Here is a 17643-nt window from a genome sequence, read left to right as displayed (position 1 = left end):
AGGACAACGAGCCAGATAGAACGTCTCTTTGCCGAAGTCGAAGGAACACGTCTGAGGCAAAGAGGAGCACGGACATGGTAAGGACGACAGCTGTGAAGGCGGAGCAGAGCAGCAGGCTGATCACCAGAAGGCCTCCGAAGAGGAGTCTCTATGGGAGGTCTCTCTCGTGAACGAGAGAGATGATTACCCGCAGGAAAGACATGCCTCGGAATTTGCTCCACCCCTAAAGGATGATCGGCGAGGGAGGGATCGCAGTCCTCGGCGGCAGCCACAGGAACAGAATATGTGACAGGAATGAAGTCCACAGGAGAGGCCGCAGAAGACTCCTCTGGGACCTGAAGATCAACACTAAGCAGGGCCATTGGGTCAACCTCAGAAGCAGAAGAATGCTGCAACTCTGCACCCCGTTGGATGAGCTGCAGCAACACCTCCTTCAAAGGCAGGCCGGGCAATCACAGGGACAGCTAAACCTGCAAAACAAGAAAGAAACAAGGACTCATCCAGGGGGAGTGACGGGGCCGTTTCTCTAGGGGTAGCAACAGTCTCTCTAAGACCAAGGTTGCCCAGGAGTAAAGTGTCCTGTGCTACTACTTGACGGTTCCCTGGAGGAAGCTGGCCGAGCAGGAGCATTGGAGGAAGATTGGGGGCAGAAGCAGCAGCATTGGGTTTCTTCTGCTACAAGGAAGACCCCTTTCCCACTGGGAGGCAGACCACTCCAGAAATTCAATACAAGTGTTAACGGTATCACAGCGTTGGCCTCTGCATGCGGGACACGACCGGCGAGGATCCGTTCCAATGGAGGACATAAATGTCTCGCAGGAGCGGCCCTCAGGACCAAAGCAGGTACGCATCACTGACAAGGCAAACACACACAAACTATTAGTAAAAAATTCTAAAAAGTTAGTAATAATGGCTGTCCAAAAATCTGGTGAGGAGGAAAAGCAGTAACAGCCATTCTCAATCTGAGCCAAAAGCAAAGTGAGTTACAGTTGCACCCCCGCTAACTAGTGGGTAGGTGGTTAACCCTCGCTAAATTCTAATGGCTCAGTAATACCCCTATAAATATTGTAGTTGGTTTGTATTCCAGTTACGGAACTAAAGAGGTTTTAAATGGGATTGAGCTCTATGTGTGCACTTGAGATAGTGTCTTAATGCTCTCACTGAACACAACAGCAGTCGATCAGAATCATCGGTTATTAGGACTCAAAATCTGAAATTATGTTAACCTATAAGCAGGTAACGACAGATTTTAGTCTTAACAATAAACTCAAGGACTAAGAAGAACGAGACTGCCTCCGAGTACTTGAAGAAGTGATATCGTAAGAGAGACCATGGAGTACGCTAACTCTCTTAGCGGAGGCTAAAGCAAGAAGAAAGACCATTTTCAACATGAGACTACGGCCAGTACCCAACCTCAGTAGCTTATACAGTGCTCCTTCAGGGAAACGAGAACATTGGTTAGGTTCCAGGAGGGTGGTCTCATTTCAGACTGGTGGCAGGCCTGTTCAAAATTTGTATGAGCATCAAAACCTCTACCTAAGAAGAAATGCCAACCTCAGTGGCTCGTACAGTGCTCCCAGGGAATGAAGAACTTTGGTTACGTTCAAGGGAGGTGGTCACATTTCCAAATGGGGGCAGGCCTGTTCAAAAATTCGTATGAGCATCAAAAGCTATACCAAAGAGGAAGTGTCCAGTCCTTTCAGTCAAAGGACCTGTCTCAAGGCTGAACAATAGCCTTTCAATGCTAATACTGATCAGTTTTTCCTCCACGAGATGGAATTAAATTTCAGCTATAAGGGTATGATGGCTCCAAGGTGAGAGACACCCCTTCCATGACACCAACCACAGAAAATGGCACATTTCACTTGCTAAACCAAGAACAATGACCTCCAGAGGTATAAAGATATCTGCTTTGCCACTCTTCGAGAAAACCCTCTCTGAGTGAAGGGATGCTGAATACCCTCGAAGCATGAAGTCATAAGGATCTCACTGAGTTGTGAAATATCTAGGCATGTTACTGTAGTAGGTTGGGAAGGGGAGGCAGCTCCCTCGGAACCTATGTCAGCAGCAATAGAAGGTTCGGGTACCACTCTATTTGTGGCCATAGTGGATCTATTAATCATACTTAGGTTGCAAGACATCTTAACCATATTCAGAACTTTTTTCATCAGGCAGAACGGGAGGAAAGGCGTAGACATTCGGATTGTCCCAAGGATGTTAAAAGACATCCTCGAATGCTGCCTCTAAGTCTGGCAAAAGAGAGCAATCCACCAGAAGTTTTTGGTTGAGGGACTTAGCAAAATCGGCTATAGCTAGTGAACCACACAGTCATTATCTTGTTTGCTATTAGAGGGTTCATATATCACTTGGATCCAACTATCAGAATCTTCCAACTTAGTTTGTCTACCAGAATGTTGTTCTTGCCCAGTATGAAGTCACCTGGGAGGGAGATTGTATTGTTCTCCGTCAAATACGTGATTTCCTCTGCTAAAAGACAAAACTGCCATGAAATAGTACCTCCTTGTTTGTTTGAATATGCCACAATGGTTGTGCTGTTGCCCATCAACACCACCGAGTGGTCTGAACGGAGCGGTTGGAAGTTGCAGCAGATGTGGCCCTCATCCTTCCCTTGATGCATCCATGAATAACATCAGTTCTGGAGGAAGGAACAGGAGGCCTACTCCTCTGAGAAAGTTGGAATCTATTAGCCAACAACTCAGATCTCTCCTCCTCCATTGTTAACAGCAACCAGTGGGACTTTAACTGCCACTGCAGCGCAATGAATTCGACCTTAAGAACGGTGGCACTTCTTCCCTGAATCTTGCCACACAATCCTACAACGGGGAAACTTTCCTTTTGACTGTGTATACCTCCATACCCCTGTATACCAGATTTTGCTTGGGCTCAAGAATTGTCTTCTCTCAGTTCACTACGATCACCAGATCATGTCAAACTCGAGAAGCCTATCCAGATGGCAGAGAAGGATCTCCTTCGACTCTGCCATAACAAGCCAGTCGTCCAGATAACGAACGTATTCATTTGGAATGGGACCAGGCTGGCACCAGAGTGAAGATCTTGGTGAAGACTTTCTGGGCTGTTGATAGCCTGAAATACACTACCTTCAAATGGTATACCTTGTGCACCACTATGAATCGGAGGTACTTCCTAGAGTCGTGATGGATTGGGATCTGGAAGCACAAATCCTTGAGATTCCATACAGAGCTACCATAAAACGGTGTGATTGCTAACCGATCTGCGATCACGAGCAGTCATTCCAAAAGATGCTCACAATCTCGAACAGCTTAGGGGAAAGTCAAGTAGGGTGACATCTCGCTGTCTCTTTCTTCATCCTTGGTGAAGGATTGGGCGCCACACACTCTGCCATGGGGGGAGAAACTGTAGGACTGACTTAAGCAACTCCTATCAAATGGTCGTCTAAGACTAATTGAACAATACAAGAAAATTAAGGGTAGCGCTTCTGGTCTTTTCTAACTGGCAGTGTGCATAAAGTCAATTGACTGGGTACAATGCCTGTGGACAGACAAGAAAAGTTCGAAAATCATGCCAAACAAACAGGTTTTTTGGTCCCTTTTGAAAGGCGATTCCAATCTTTTGGCAATCTTTTCTGTTTCAATTCTTATTCTTCCGTATACTGAGGCATACTATTCACAATGTATTTGTAGTGAAATTAGTGTCCGACCCAGTGTTGCAGTTGGTCCAATTCCGTCTCCTGTTTGCAAGGGAATAAGGAGGACCCACCAGGGATGAAAAACTTGGACCCGAGACTGATGAAGTAATTGAGGGAGGATGTGGAGAAAGGAGGGCCATGAGACTTACTAACTCTTGTCATCAGGAAGAGCGTATTTTCGTACATTCTTAAAGCTCTCTAATAATGGAGCTTTACTCCATCCAAAAGGAGACCACAAATCCTTTGTCAATCTGTTGTTAACTTTCGACGAGGGGTGTTCCATTCCTTGAATCTCTTGTGGAACTACAGGTTTGAATAGACACTCATAAAGAATTTTCTCTCTTTTACAAAAGCATCAAATAAGACCACATGCAGTGAAGTTGCATCCTGACCTCTCAGTTACAACCTGACGGATCACTCTCACACTGGTGACCAGCTCCCTCCCTCCTTCCCCCTCACTGCTGTGTCTTACTGTTTGATGATGTCACCTTCAATGTGAGAGTGAGCATTAGGTTGTAACTGAAAGGCAAGGTGAATGCAACTACAGGGGGTCCTCGGGTTACGACGCTGATCCGTTCTTAAGACGCGGTGTAACCCGAATTTCCGTGTAAGTCGGAACACCATAAATATACGTACTGTACTGTACTGTAAAGTATTACTGTATACTGTACTATAATAAAATGTATCAAATGACATAAAAACAATATTAGAAAAAGAGAAAACAATTCCTTACCACATGAATTAAAGTAAATATCAATAAAAAAAGAAAACAATTCCTTACCACATGAATTAAAGTAAATATCAATAAAAAAAAGAAAACAATTCCTTACCACATGAATTAAAGTAAATATCAATAAAAAAAAAAAGAAAACAATTCCTTACCACATGAATTAAAGTAAATATCAATAAAAAAAGAAAACAATTCCTTACCACATGAATTAAAGTAAATATCAATAAAAAAAAAGAAAACAATTCCTTACCACATGAATTAAAGTAAATATCAATAAAACAAGAAAACAATTCCTTACCACATGAATTAAAGTAAATATCAATAAAAAAAAAAAGAAAACAATTCCTTACTACATGAATTAAAGTAAATATCAATAAAAAAAAAAAGAGAACAATTCCTTACCTTATTCCTATGGTTGGCTTGCACACTGGAAGGGATGTTGCAAGGGACGGAGAGACTGGTTTATTGTGGAGAGGAAGGTGCAGAAGATGCTGGAGAAACTGGGGCAGGTGAATCAGGATTCTCTGGAAGTGAGACAGAAGATGCTGGAGAAGCTGGGGCAGGCGAGTCTGGAGGTGAAGAGCCTACAAGAGGTGGTGGAGAAGCTGGAGAAGCAGAGGCAGCTGAGGTTGATGGCAGAGGCTCTGTAGCAATAGAGGCAGCTGAGGTTGATGGTAGAGGCTCTGTTGCAGGCAAATCTGGAGTAGTAGAGGCAGCTGAGCTGATGTAGAGGGTGCAGTTCTCTCTACTTTCTTAAAATACCGCTCCAGGTTAGACTGGACAGAGAGGATCCTCTTCTCATCCAAAATCTCCTTATAACACTGCAGTAAGTCCATGACACCTCTGGAAACCCTGGTGAACCTGTCCATGTTGGGATCTTGAGCCTCGAAAGTTGCCAATGCTTGTTGTATCTCGGCAAAACCTTTTGACAAGCCCTGCCTTGTGAAAGCCTTAGGGTCTGGGGTGGGGGCTTCTTCCTCTTCCTCTATGATCTGCTTCTCCAGTTGTATCGAGTTCCCAGCAGATAACTCCTCTCCATGAGATTCTAGCAGCTCCGTAACATCATCAACCTCCATCTCCAAATCGGTTTCCTTACTCAGGGCAACAATGTTCTTGATAACATGGTCAACTGTGTCCTCAAACCCATGAAAATCATTAACAAATTGAGGACATAGCTTCCTCCAAACACCATTCATGTTTGTAACCTTCACCTCCTCCCAGGAATCAGCAATGTTCTTAATAGCATCAAGGATGTTGTAGGACTTCCAAAAGTCCTTCAGAGTCAAGTCCTTCTTCGTTTCAGTTGCCTGTAATGCCATAGCAATTGTTCTTCGGAGGTAGTAGGCCTTGAATGAAGCAATCACTCCCTGGTCCATAGGCTGTAAAAGGGCCGTGGTATTAGGTGGAAGGTAAACCACCTTCACATTAGGGTGAAAGTCTCCCAGCTGGGCAGGGTGTCCAGGGGCATTGTCCAGCAATAGCAACACCTTAAAGGGGATACCCTTTTGGGCGCAATACCGCTCCACACTAGGTACAAAATGGTTGATAAACCAGTCTTCAAACACTGCAAGTGTCACCCATGCCTTCTTATTTGCCTTCCAAATGACTGGGAGTTGACTCTTCCAAATTCCCTTGAGTGCCCTTGGATTTTCAGCCTGATAGACCAGCATGGGCTTCAGTTTGAAGTCGCCAGCAGCATTTCCCCCAAGAAGCAAAGTTAGCCTCTCCTTGCCTGCTTTATGACCGGGTGCTGACTTCTCCTCCTTTGCTATGTACGTGCGGTTAGGCATGCGCTTCCAGAATAAACCTGTCTCATCCGCATTGAACACCTGATAAGCAGAATAACCCCCCTCCCTAATTATCTCAGCCAACGCTTTAGGAAATTCACTTGCTTCTTTCTCATCCCCACTAGCAGCTTCACCTTGCACTTTAAGATTATGGTAATTGGCCCGAGCCTTAAATCGCATAAACCAACCCCTACTAGCCGAAAACTCTTCACTTTCACTTTCTCCCCCCCTTTCTTTTTTCAACGCTTCAAACAACCTTTTAGCCTTCTCTTGAATAACCATTAAGCTCACTGGAATACGCCGTTGATTTTGATCTTCCAACCAAAGCACTAATAACCTTTCCATTTCGATAATTAAACCACTACGCTGTTTCGTTATCACTGTTGCTTTCATTGGAGCAGATCCTTTTACGTGTTCAACAATGCGCTCCTTATCTTTAAGGATAGTAGCCACGGTCGAACGGCTAAGGCCAAGCGATCGGCCAATGTTCGTTGGCGTTTCACCGTTTTTAGACCGCTTAATAATGTCTAATTTCACTTCCATGGTGATGGCCTTCCTTTTCTTCGATGCACTACCATCAGAAGAATCTGCCTTGCGCTTTGGAGCCATAATGAAGGGCAAAAAGTTCAAAAAACCGATCAAACACGTGAGAGAAAGAACAGGCAATCACAACCAAAAATGGCGTATGAGTGGAACTGAGCGACGCCGTCTTCCTCGCCCACAACCACCGCAAAGCGTATTCATCCACCGCGCGCTAGAAACTAGTTCGCAATTGTTTACGTCGCTTACGACGCTAACGGTGTAAGACGGAACGACGCTTAATATTATTTTTATATTTTTATGGGGCGCGTTCGTAACGGCGAAACCGCGTAAGTCGGGACCGTCGTAACCCGAGGACCTACTGTAACTTTATTTCAACAGGTAACGAATTTGGGTAGAATGTAGTTTGTTGGGAAAGGCCATATCTTTCTTATTACTTCTCAAATAATTTTTCTTTATGGGAAAAATGTTCTTTATTATGGATCTGATATACCATAATATGATAAATTCGTAGGTAATTTGTATTTTTCCTAACTATACAAACCTTAGCTATTTAATATGAGTTATTACTTTCGGCGTAGCTGAAATGACGAGCCATAAGAATTCTAACGAGTGTTTACTACCCCACCGCTAGTTAGCGGGAGGTAAGGAGGGTAGCCTGCTACCCCCCACCCCCCTCACACACACCTGTGCTGAGCTCACTTTGCTTAGAAGTAGGACTTCACGGGGGATAGGACTGGCAGGCAAGTTTGATTAAATAGCTAACGTTTGTATAGTTATGAAAAATACAAACTACCTACGAATTTATCATTTGTTCCGTAACTGAAATACAAACCACGCTATTTAATATGGGTCACTCACCCCTTAGGAAGGGTGGTAAATCCCAGCCAGTACTGGCTTTTGGCTTTGCCCGGGGACTCAGTATCTGAGTGTGTCAGTACTCAACAATAAGGAGTCCCTGCACCTCGCTAGAACCTTGCTGCGCAAGTGCTGCGGCCTACGTAAGCTGTGTGCAGGTCTGAAGTGTGACTCGTCCTAGGAAGTTGACTTGTAGTCCCTTAGAAGGAAACTTTAGGCTAGGACTCTCCCAATACCACCTCGTCAGGGTATGGGGACGTGAAAGTATTATCTTAATACTCGGAACACGAGGAAACATGGTTTACCTGCAGTGGTTTGAGGTCAGCTGTGCAGAGAACCCAGGATGCTGCTTTCCCCAAGAGAGGGGAGGATGAAGAAAAGAGTAAGGGACAGACCAATCTTTTCATTCATGCAGATTAAGACCAGGTAACAATGCCCTCAACCTTCTGCTACCTGTCCACTAAGGAGCCTGAGGTGCAGCCACCACAGGGCCGATAGAAAATGTATCGAGCCTCCTGTGGGTCAAATCGTGCAGGTAGAAGGTCGTCTGATGCTTCCACACCCCAGCTTGAAGGACCTGCGTCACTGAGAAATTTCTCTTGAAGGCCAGGGACGTAGCTACGCCCCTCACATCATGTGCTCTAGTGTGACATGACGGAGGAGGGTCTGGATTTAGGGACAGATGGATCACCCTACGAATCCATGCCGAGATGGTGTTCTTGGTGACCCTCCTCTTAATCCTCCCAGTACTAACAATGCTTGCACCTGGGGACGGACTGTAGCCGTTCTTCTGAGATATAACCTCAGACTCTTTACTGGGCACAGTAGGAGAAGGTCTGGGACACCTGTTACAGAACGGAGACTCGAATCCGGAGGGAGTCGAACCGAGCACCCGGCACCCCCTGATTTTGAGTCTTAGCACCAAACTCAGGGACGGGTTTAAACGTTACCTTCCCCCCATACCCTTGCATGAGCGATGTAATATGAGAGACCATGAAGTTCACCGTCTCGCTTGGCCGAAGCCAAAGCTAGTAAGAACACCGTCTCCCAAGTTAGGTGGCGAACTGAAGCCTGGCGTAATGGTTCATAGTGAGGTTTCTTAAGAGACCTGATAACCCGAACTACGTTCCATGGAGGAGGTCTCACATCAGACTAAGGGCAGGTAAGTTCATATCCTCGTATGAGTAGGGAAAGTTCCAGCGAGGAAGAAAAGATCATTCCTTTGAGCCTAAGGCTAGACTTAAGGCCGAGTGATAGCCTTTCACCGCCGAGACTGAAAGGCGCCTTTTCTTCCCGCAAATACACAAGTAAGTTGAAGAACTACGCTATTGCTGGAATAGTAGCATCGAGTGGAGAGATACCCCTTCCACGACACCAACCACAAAAGACTTTCCACTTTGCCTGGTAGACAGAATGTGGGCCTCCCCCCCTTTCTTTGAGGCGTCCGAACACAGCATTAAATCCGGGGGACGAGAAGATCCACTCCCTTTCGGAGGTTCTCGTCTGTCACCCACCACTGGAGGTCCGTCCGGTCCGCAGGACCCATAGGGATCATGACGTCCGGGGAATCGCAACCTTGATTCCACCGGGACTTGAGCCGCCACTGGAGAGATCGCATCCTGAGGCGATCGTTGGGAACTAGACGAGCCAAGGATGAAAGGTGACCAAGGAGACGTAACCATGATTGGGTTGGAAGCTCTTCTCGACTGAGGAAAGGGCTTGCGACCCTTCTCAGCCTTACTATCCTCTCGTCTGATGGGAAAGCTTTGTGGAGACTGGTGTCTATAATCATGCCTAGGTAAACCAGTCTTTGAGTGGGAAGCAGAGACTACTTCTCGAGATTTACCATGATCCCCAGATCCTGGCAAAGTCCTAGAAGTTTGTCTCGGTGTTGAAGAAGGGGTAACACCGAGTCTGCTAGGATCAGCCAGTCATCCAGTTAACGGAGGTGACGGATGCTGATCCTGTGTGCCCACGATGATATTATGGTGAACACTTCTGGTGAAACCATGTGGTGCTGTGGAGAGACCGAAACACAGCACCTTGAACTGGTACCCCTTGTGGTCTAGGCTGAATCCTAAGTATTTCCTTGAAGACGGATGGACTGGGACCTGGAAGTACCTGTCCTTCAGATCCAGTATACACACGAAGTATTGCGGCTTCACTGCAAGACTGACCGTATTTGCAATCTCCATGCTGAACGGAGTTTGCTTTAATCTGGACCTCTGCACTAAAGGCCCGCCCCCCTTGCTGATCACATGGCAAGGGAGCTAAATGTCACCAGATTCGTCCTCAGGGGAGGTAGAGATGTTGTGAACGGGACACGATATCCCTGACTGATTACGGAAATTGTCCAGGAATCGGCCCCGAGTTGCTGCCACCTGTCTGCGCAACCTTGTAGGCATCCTCCCACTGCGGACATGCAGGGGGGACTGCCAATCCTAGCGTTTGCGGCCTCGGCTGCTCCCTCTAGGATTCTTCCCTCCCCTGGAGGACTTCTTGCCTTTCTTGTCCTTGACCGGAAAGGGCTTAGACACCACTGTCTTCGCTGCCGTTGTCTTGGTGAGACGTGGCTGGTGGGGTGCTGGAGGTTTATAGGGCTTGAATGTCAAAGCCCTATGTGGGAGGGAGTCTTGGTGACTTCCTCCACCTATCAGCAGCCTACTCCACGTCCTTAGGCTCAAACCGGTTCGTTCCCATAACGGAAGAATGTCTGAGCCTGTAGATTCCAGTGGTAGGGGCATCCCGGTATTGTCCTGGAGTCCTTTGACTCCCTCCTGGGAGGGATGCAGCACTCCAACCACGACGGAGGCAGGCTCTTCTCCACCCTTATTCGAGAAGACTTTACCGCGCGAGGTGGGGTTTCCCTCAATGGTGTGATGGGGGAACGTCTCACCTGAGGACGGGAAATCTTCGTCCGAAGGGGAGGGAGAAAAGTCTGAGGGGGGAGGGTGCCTGCCTCGAAGACTTACGAGGAGACAACTTGTCCTCGGAGAAGTTACCGCGTCCGAAACTCCTCTTTTCTTCTTCAGGGGAGTAGATGCAGCCAAGAATTTGTGGCCCAACTCAAAGAGAACAGGCTACCGCACTGATTAGAGCCCCAAACCAGGGCTGCCGGTTGACGGCTGCGCTGTCAGACACTCCCTCTGGAGGGGGAGTCGCCTGTAAGAAGAAAGAAGATACGGAAGAAATGTCCCTGGACCTTTCTGGAACCTTCCCCCCTACCGGCAAGGGCGCTGTTCTGTGCTTGCAGAGGGGGGGGGGGGGGGGGAATGCGGTGATGGGCCCCCTACCGCGCGTTGTCCGGCAGCCTCGCGCGTGGGAGGGTATTGGCGATCGTGCGATGGGGAATACCCGGGCCTCGCGCGCGGGAGACTGCTGAAGCGTTCACGCGCACGGGCGAGACTTCATAGAGTGCGCAGGAATCAGATTGACGTGCAGGATTAGAATGAAGAGCACATGCGGGCCAGAATGTTGGCACACGCACGCACGAGTTTGAAAGGCGCAATTCTTCTCGCAAATACAAGAGGAACTCCGCTATTGCTGGAATAGTGGCATCGAGTGGAGAGATACCCCTTCCACAACACCAACTACAGAAGACTTTCCACTTTGCCTGGTAGACAGATGCGGATGATTTTCGCAGATGTCCAGACATCCTGATCGCAACTTGTTGAGAAAATCCTCTCTCAGCGAGGAGATGATGGATAGTCTCGAGGCGTGAAGTCGTAGCGAAGCTACAGCTTTGTGGAAGATGTTGGCATATGGTTGTCTGAGTAGATCGTGCCGTGGAAGGAGTTCTCTTAGAAGTTCCGTTAAGAGTTGCAGAAGGTCCGGAAACCATTCCGCGTGATGCCATAGCGGAGCTATGAGGGTCATTGAAAGATTGACCGATATTCCGGTCTTGTTGAGAACCCTCCTCATCAGACAGAACGGGGTAAAGGCGTACACGTCGATGTTGTCCCACCGTTGTTGGAAGGTCTTGGGATCCGGGACTGGGGAGCAGTACAGCGGAAGCTTGAAATTCAAAGCTGTTGCGAACAGATCCACAGTCGGGGAACCCCACAAAGTCAGGACTTAGTTGGCTACTAGATGATCCAAAGACCACTCGGTACTCACTATCTGAGACGCTCTGCTCAGATTGTCGGCGAGCACATTCCTCTTCCCTGGGATGAAACGTGCCGATAGTGGAATCGAGTGGACTTCGGTCCATCTCAGTATCTCTACTGCAAGAAAAGGTACCTCCTTGCTTGTTGATGTAAGCCACTACTGTGGTGTTGTCGCTCATCACCACCATAGAGTGACTCGCCAGGTATTGTTGGAACTGTTGAAGGGCCAAGAAAACGGCCTTCATCTCTAGAAGATTTATATGGAGGCACTTTTCTGATTCTGATCACAGGCCCGAGGTCCTATGGTGCAGAGCGGGGCCCCCCCTTTCTTTGAGGCGTCCGAAAACAGCATTAAATCTAGGGGGAGGACGAGAAGATCCACTCCTCTACGTAGGTTCTCGTCTGTCACCCACCACTGGAGATCCGTCCGTTCCGCAGGTCCCATAGGGATCATGACGTCCGGGGAATCGTAACCTTGATTCCACCGGGACTTGAGTCGCCACTGCAGGGATCTCATCCTGAGGCGACCGTTGGAAACTAGACGAGCCAAACATGAGAGGTGACCAAGGAGACGTAACCACGATTGGGCTGGAAGCTCTTCTCGTCTGAGAAAAGGGCTTGCGACCTTCCTCAGCCTTGCTATCCTGTCGTCCGATGGGAAGGCTTTGTGGAGATTGGTGTCTATAATCATGCCTAGGTTTACCAGTCTTTGAGTGGGAATCAGAGAAGACTTCTCGAGATTTACCTTGATCCCCAGATCCTGGCAAAGTCCCAGAAGTTTGTCTCGGTGTTGAAGAAGGGATGACTCCGAGTCTGCTAGGATCAGCCAGTCGTCCAGATAACGGAGGAGACGGATGACGATCCTGTGTGCCCACGACGATATTAGGGCGAACATTCCGGTGAAAACCTGTGGTGCTGTGGAGAGACCGAAACACAGCACCTTGAACTGGTACACCTTGCTGTCTAGGCTGAATCTGAAGTAATTCCTTGAAGACGGATGGACTGGGATCTGGAAGTACGCGTCTTTCAGATCCAGTGTACACATGAAGTCTTGTGGTCTCACTGCAAGTCTGACCGTGTCTGCTGTCTCCATGCTGAACGGAGTTTGTTTGACAAACTTGTTCAGAGCCGAGAGGTCGATGACTGGTCTCCAGCCTCCAGACACCTTCTTTACAAGAAAGAGTCGACTGAAGAAGCCTGGGGACCCATCAAGGACCTCTTGGAGAGCGCCCTTCTTCAACATGGTCTGAACTTCTGCCCGAAGGGCCTGCCCCCTTGCTGATCCCATGGCAAGGGAGCTCAATGACACCAGATTCGTCCTCAGGGGAGGTAGAGATGTTGTGAACGGGACGCGATATCCCTGACAGATTACGGAAACCGTCTAGGAATCCGCCCCGAGTTGCTGCCACCTGTCTGCGCAACTTTGTAGATATCCCCCTACTGGTGGACATGCAGGGGAACTGCCAATCCTAGCGTTTGCGGCCTCGGCTGCACCCTCTAGGATTTTTCCCTCCCCTGGAAGACTTTTTGCCTTTCCTGTCCTTGACAGGAAAGGGCTTAGACACCACTGTCTTTGCTGCCGTTGTCAGTTTCATGGTCTTGGTAGGACGGGGCTGCTGGAGGCTTATGGGGCTTGGATGTCAAAGCCCTATGTAGGAGGGAGTCTTGTTGGGACTTCCTCCACCTCTCAGCAGCATGCTCCACGTCTTTAGGCTCAAACAGATTCGTTCCCTCCACGGAAGAATGTCTGAGCCTGCTTATCTCGGTGCTAGGGACCTTCTGATGGAACCTCTCAGCCACCGCATCCCTACGTTTCAGGATGGTGTTCGTCCACAAGTTCGAAACTGGTGGGCCAGAAACTCGATCGTGCGAATGCCTGAGAGTAGAAAGGTCTTCACAGCTTTCCTGGTACGTTCTTTAGAGAAATCCTCCGAACGTATCAGGATACCTAAGGTCCCTAACCAGATATCCAGCCACGAAGTGGCCTGCATAGCACACTTCGCAACCTTCTCCTGATTAAGGATCTCAGTCGCCGAGAATGAGACCTGCCGGTTAGAGAGTCTCTCAAGAAGGACTTCCCTAATAAGCTCTTCCAAAGAATGGTGAAGGGGAAGAGCTAGACAAGGCTCCTCCAAGATCTTGAAGTACCTCCTCTGCTGTACGCGAGGAGGTGGGAGAAGCTTGTTACCGGCACTGGATCGGCTGGAGGAGGCTAACTCAGAGAGCTGGACTGCGATCTTGTCCCTGGTACTCTTAACCCCCTGAGACCAGGGCAAAGCCGCACTGGCCTTAAAAAGTTTTTGAGTCCCAAATACTCGGTCCAAGACCGTGTCTTCGCCCTCTTGAGGGAGAATCTCTGGGTCAGCAAACCCATTGAGAGTCCTCATAAGGGTCAGAACCTGCCAAAATGCATGTTCTGACTCCTGTAGCTCTTCTCCGGACGCTGAACTCGCAGCGAAGTCTCCTGTTCCCAAAGGCTCTTCTTGGGGAGAATCGCGGACGTTCTCCGAGTGATTGGCTGGCTCCGTCCCAAGTCTTGTCGAGGATTTCGGTACTGTTTTAGAGTTCTTCGGGTCCCTCATGGGAGGGATGCAGGACTCCAACAACAACGGAGGTAGGCTCTTCTCTGCCCCTACCCGAGAAGACTTTCCAACGCGAGGTGGGATTTCCCTCACTTATGCGATGGGGAAACGTCTCACCTCACGTGACTCCCCTGAGGACGGGAAATCGTCGTCCGACAGGGAGGGAGAGAAAGTCTGAGGGGGGAGGGAGTCTGCCTCGAAGGATTACGAGGAGACAGCTTGGTCCTCGGAGAAGTCACCGCGTCCGAAACTCCTATTTTTCTCTTCAGGGGGGGTAGACGCAGCCAAAGATTTGTGGCCCAATTCAGAGAGAACAGGCTTGACAGCCTGTGTAACCGCTCTGATCAGTGCCCCAAACCACAGCTGCTGGCTGATAGCTGCGCTATCAGACACTCCCCCTGGAGGGACAGGGATCGACCGATCCCTGGGAGGAGTTTCCATAGGGGGGTTCGCCTGAAAAGAAAAGGAAGAAATATCCCTCAACCTTTCTGGAACCACCCCCTCCACCGGCGCGCGTGGTTTTGCGCTTGCGGGGGGGGGGGGGGGGGGGGGGGGGGCAACAACTTTGCCGTGCATTGTCCTGCAGCCTCGCGCGCGGGAGACTGATGGCGCGAGCGGGGGACTGCTGATGTGCGTGCGTGTGAGGGCACGTAGAAGCGTACGCAGGAGACACCGGCGAGTGAGTAGGAGGCTGATTGTGCGCTCGCGCGCGCGAATGAATGTTTGCGCGCGCGGGCGCGCAGAATCAGGAGGAAGGGCCCGTGGGCGAGAGATTGCGCGCCCCAGAAGATGTCGTCGGGCGCGAGCAAGCAGGAGAGATATCCCATGAGCGCGGGCGCGCAGCAGGAACCTGTGGTCATTAGCGCGCCTCTTGTGGACGCACATCAGGCTGGCGGGGTGTAGCTGCTGTAGGGGATGGGCGTGGGCGCGCATCCTCGTGGGCGTGTGCAGGTGAACGCGCGCGACCAGGAGATAGCAGGCGGGGCGTTGGTGAGCGCTGACGAGTAGGTGAAGTCTTAGACTTCCCTACCAGCTCCAGATCCAAAGATCGTGGGCGCGCAGGAGATCGTTGGCGCGTTAGCGAGCACTGACGCGTAGGAGAGCGCTGGCCCACATGGTGTATTAATTCCTGAACGGACAGACTTAAACGGGTTTTGTTAATAGTGAAGTGTAGATCGAGATATACAATAATAAAAGATAATACCGTTACAGTGTATGAGAGTAAAACACATGCGGTACAATTTCTTTATATCTTTCCTTACTGAGCTAATTTCCCTGTTGGAGTCCTTCAGCTTCTAAAGTCCTGCTTTTCCGACTAGGGTTGTAGCTTCACATGTAATAATAACACTGTAATAATGATATACTGAAAATAGGGTTAGCAAGATTTTGATGTTTATTTATGGCAGTGCATAGGTAAATATTCTTCTTAACCAGTAACTCAAATAAATCATGGATATGCATTTCTTACGCAAAGCATACAGTACTGTACTCTTCAGTATTACAACTTTAGAAAGTAAGTAAAGCTCGTGCTTTTATCATTTGCAGTTCTGTAGTGGATTAAGATTTACTAATTTGGGGGTAATTGTTTACAACACCACATTCTCCATTTACTCCAAAATAATGCAATCCTGCAGTTTTCATCTTCTTGCACAGTAATAAGGTGGTTATCTAAATTCTGGGAAAGCACTAATTAGCAAGATATGTTGAGGAAGGGGGAAGGGGTTATAATAAGAAAATAGCTCGGTTTCCTCACTAAACGACTTGGAACTGACATGTTAACATAGTCAACCAAACAGAATTTGTGATGCCAGCGTACAAAAACAAAAGTTCGTGAGGCCAGCGTACATTTGATATAATGTATATTCAAAATATATTTAATCAAAAATTTAGTGATTACTCAAAAGTGTCACTATTTGTAAATTGCATATTTTATAGACACTTTTGAGTAATTAATCAATTTTTAATTAAGTATATTTTGAATATACAGTATACCAAATGTACGCTGGCATCACAAATTCTATTTGGTTGACTATATTGATACGTTAGTTCCAAGTCGTTTAGTGAGGGAAAACTGCAGGATTGCATTATTTTGGAGTAAATGGAGAGCGTGGTGTTTTAAACAATTACCAATTTGGGTTACTTAGTCTTGCACAGGGGATCAATTACAACCCAAGTGCACCTTGGGGAATTAATACACAATTGTTCGACACCGATATTGTTAAAAAGAAAGCAAAAACATACCAGGAACACAGTTTTCTCTCAAAGGGATATTGTTTACTTATAAAATTTGGGTTATAGGCTATGTATGATAGCGGCCACCTGTATGTAATAACATGGCTAACTTAGAATACAACAGTGTAAGGGGGATGCAGGGGGGTGTTAGGCCCCCCCCCCCTTTAGGTAAGGACACGGCTTGTAGGTTAGGGGGTAAAATTTAGGTTAGTTGAGGTGCATTTTTAATGAACGTGCGAGGAACTGGCCGCTGATATACAAAGGCTCCTAAAATTTTACCAGGGGGTCTGGGGAGGGGGATTCACAGCCAATAGCTCGGTATGGGAAAGGCCAGAAACCTTAAGGTCTTAGCCTTGTTTGTTCTCTTGTGAAATGTAGTTTTTCAAACGTTTCTTTTCATGTTTCAGGTTTCTTTACAACTTGAAAATTAGTAGTTCCCGAAAGTTATTACCAACAAAACCCTTCAAAGTAAAAAATACACCAGGAAGTTATCATTTCAGAAAGGATTAATGCTTACATTTGTAATTTTACAAAATAATATTGTGCACTACTCAGTAAAAACTATTAAGAGGTAGGCAGCAAGAGGAAATAAAGGAAGTGGGAACAGAGGTAAAGTAGGATATAAAGCAAGTGAAAGTACAGTAAACACTGAAAGAATGCCGCAGACTCAAAAAGGCCTACACTATCACTCGTATGCCCACCAATATGACAAAAAGGAATTGTTTTGTATCAACTTAACTAGTTAGGGGTATCGTTGTAGTTTAAGGAAAACTCCTTTAGCTAGTCAAGTCAAGACGAAGTCCATAGGATATAATGTAATTCCTGTTGACATAGTAAGTTACCTTTGATTTTATTCTATATGACCATATATCACGTTGGTCCGTAACAATTTAACATAAATGTAACATCTCGCATAGACTGGACCTTTTATCTTTGGTGTTTTGTTATGGTGCGTCGAAGATCGTGGAGATGATTTTGTATGTGACAGTCACTCTGAGGCCTGAGCGTTGAATGGTGTCTGACCACAAGAAGGACTCCTTTAGTAGTGATTCTCTTCGTGCTTTTACCACGTTACGCAATCGTGATAAAAGGATATATAGAATTGCCTCAATCGATATAT

The 17643-nt window shown here is 47.6% G+C and overlaps 1 protein-coding gene across 2 annotated transcripts in view; it reads right to left on the bottom strand.

Moving 5' to 3' along the window:
- Positions 1-17600, bottom strand: part of hay (ATP-dependent DNA helicase hay) — a 37194-nt gene extending 19594 nt beyond the window's left edge. Inside the window, exon 1 of one of the 2 annotated variants that reach the window (XM_068379081.1) lies at positions 17448-17600. The gene's annotated coding sequence lies outside the window, so the exon portion shown is untranslated. Of the gene's footprint in view, positions 1-17365 lie in introns of both variants that reach the window. The other variant, XM_068379082.1, reaches the window with a different exon arrangement.
- Positions 17601-17643: the final 43 nt, after the last annotated feature.

The sequence above is a fragment of the Palaemon carinicauda genome, chromosome 8, assembly GCF_036898095.1.
Source record: "Palaemon carinicauda isolate YSFRI2023 chromosome 8, ASM3689809v2, whole genome shotgun sequence".
Lineage (NCBI taxonomy): Eukaryota > Metazoa > Arthropoda > Malacostraca > Decapoda > Palaemonidae > Palaemon > Palaemon carinicauda.
Note: the sequence above shows the minus strand (reverse complement) of the source record. Positions and strands in the feature narration are given on the sequence as shown.